Raw genomic sequence first — 3,182 nt, 5'->3', positions numbered from 1 at the left:
CATGACTCACCGGTTTGGATCGTGACAAAAGTGGTATCAGAGCAGTTCTGTCCTAGGGTTGTCTACAGACCGTGTCTAGTAGATTCTTGTTTATGACTGTGTTATGCACCATACTTATAGACAGGAGGCTACAAGACATATAGGATGTTATCCTCCCTTCTTATCTTAGATCGTGCGATATAAGGATTCATTTTCCTAACGATATGTTATGCTTTCTGCGATGCCGAAGAAGGCTACAGCCACCCAGAAGGGCAAGTCCGTGGCGGATGAGACTACTAGTCAAGCACCACGTACCAGGGCTCAGGCTGAGTCTCATAGTGAGATTCCATCTCAGACTTCACATACCCCACCCCCTCCAGAGGAGCTCCAAGGGGCACCAGCTCCAGTACCTGCCCCTGTACGTCGAGCTCCTCCGCCAGATGCACCGGGTCAGGAGATGAGAGATGCTATTCAACTATTAACTTGATTAGTAGCTGCATAGGCTCGGCATCGGGAAGTAGGTATTGGTCATGCAGATATGTCCGTCAGTGCGAGGGTTCGTGATATCATTAATTTGGACCCTCCGGTATTCACTGGAGCAGATCCAAACGAGGACCCTCATGTATTTATCGATGGAATGCAGAGAGCTTTGAGGTTAATGAAGGCCACTGCGACTGAGTCAGTTGAGCTAGCTTCCTATAGACTTCAAGATGTTGCAGTTAATTGGTACGAGTCTCACTACAAAAAAAACTTAAATTAGCTACGAACGTCGTCGCTAATCTGTCGCTAAAATGATCATAGCTAGCAAAATTTCTTGATAATCTGTTGCTAATCTGTCACTAAATGAGATTAGAGACGGATTTTTCTATTAAGCTACAGAATTTCTCCGTCGCTAAAAACTAATTTTTTAGTAGTGTCTTGGGAGTTGTCCAGAGGTGAGGATGCCCTCCAGCGTCATGGCGGTAGTTAACAAAGGCTTTTCTTCGTCATTATCTGCTACCAGAGCTTAGACGGGCCAGAGTTGATAGGTTATTGACCCTTTCGACAGGGTAACATGAGTGTTCGGGAGTACAGTCTTCAGTTTGATTCGTTAGCTAGGTATTCTCCCACTATTGTATCTAAGATGGAGGATCGAGTTCACCAGTTCGTGATGAGGTTGGAGTCGCACCTGCTAAATGATTGTATGTCGGTCTCACTTCAGCCAGTCATGGATATTTCTCATATTCAGGCATACGCTCAGGGAGTAGAGGAGCATAAACAGAAGCAGAGGGCCGATCGTGAGCATGATAGGGGCCAGAGTAAAATAGCGAGATCTTTGGGTCCTTCTGGTGAGTTTCGAGGTGGTCAGAGACAAAATTATGGATGAAATGACTTGGGAAGCTGAAGAGGACATGAAGTTTAGGTATCCTCATTTATTTCCTCTTTAAGAGAAGGATCTAACTGAGACATCACAGCCTTAAGGTACGAGTATAGATTCTTGTGTTAGTTATTATCATTGGTCGTGTGAGGTCATTCTCGTTATTGATAATTGTGGTCCTATGAGGTATTGTATTATTGAGTTTTCTACACGAAGGGTTGATAATAGTACTGTTACAAAGGCGACTCTGCCAAAATTTATATAGATCCCAGGGAGTCAAACATTCGAGGACGAATGTTTCTAAGGGGGGAAGAATGTTACATTTCACGTTTTCGTACGTTAAAGTTTCGTCGTAAGTTAATCGAACGTAGACTTGGGAATGAGATTATTTTTGAGGTTATAAGCATTTATGCTATTTATAACAGGCGATAAGTAAGTACCATGAAGGTTAGAGGGTAAACGAATCAAAAAAAAATAAGTTTCATTAAAGGTTGTCAATTTTGGATAAAATACGGTCCGAGCTATAATACCCAGTATTTATAGACTAGTGCCATACAAGGTACCACATGACCATGATAGTAAGGTGTATAAGGTATGTTAAAAGTAAGTAGTATTTTAAGTAATTTGGGATAATTCTTAATTTTGTGGATAATTGGATAATTAATGATTTTGGTGGGAGATTAGCTAATTAATTATAATATTTGGATAAGTTTAGTAAGCCTCCCAACGTGGAAGTAGTTGAGGTCTTGATCAAAGACAAAATTGTGACTCTTAATTCATGTAAAAGGTGGCACATTTACAAGGTTTTTGTGGCTAAGTCACCACATAAGTGGGGCCCACACCCAAAGATATTAAAGACCTCTCTAATTCACATTGTATCTCTACAATGTAGTGAAGAAAGCTTCAGCAAAGATTATATTATGTGATAGCAGCGTGAGTTACTTCAACAAAATTCATACGAGACTTCTTAGCATAATAGCAATGGAATTTTGCAATTCTAAGGAAGCCCGGTATAACATTTCTCAAGAATATCATACAGATTTTTCCCTATTTCGATCTCGCGTTACATGTTTCGTCATGATTGACGTGTGTTAGAGGGATTGTCGAGAGAATTGGTTCAGGTATGTTAAGGCTATCCCTTCTTTCTTTTTGGCATGATTCATACGATACAAACTAAACGAGTAAACGCACAACTTTCAAAAATGACTCAATTCATAGAAGTACTAGGGGTGCCTAGGTTCTTGATTCCCCATGTGAATTATTATTATATCTTCTATTCATGGATCTTAGAAAATTACGTAGTTGTTAAAGTTATCCGTAAGGCATATTGATCTTATGACATTCCAAGAAATCTTATTAATGTATTTCTTATGCATTTCATTCATTTATATATGTACATTGACCCATGACCAGATAGCATTATATAGGCGTATATTATGTGTATATGGGATATGGGAAAAGGTTACGGCATTATATACGCATCACCACCTGATCAACTGGTATATGTTGATGATTTTGCCCACAGTGGCCGAGATGATATGATGGGATGCCCTCAGAGGTTTGATGATGTTATGTACACCTATACCTATGCATGATACGACATTTATATGCACGTGCATGATATTATAAATGTTTCAGGATTCACAAAGTTATTTATACTTACAGGTGGAATTCATTACTCCACATTTCCTTTATGTTCTTTATGTGCTGATTTTCATGCCTTACATACTGAGTACATTAGTCGTACTGACGTCACTTTTTCTTGGGGACTCTGCGTTTCATGCCTGCAGGTGTAGGTATACAGGCTGACGGTCCCCCTTTTTAGGATCCTTGATCAGCGAGAGTT

Source organism: Nicotiana tabacum, chromosome 24 (genome assembly GCF_000715075.1).
Source record: "Nicotiana tabacum cultivar K326 chromosome 24, ASM71507v2, whole genome shotgun sequence".
NCBI classification, from domain to species: domain Eukaryota; kingdom Viridiplantae; phylum Streptophyta; class Magnoliopsida; order Solanales; family Solanaceae; genus Nicotiana; species Nicotiana tabacum.
Note: the sequence above shows the minus strand (reverse complement) of the source record.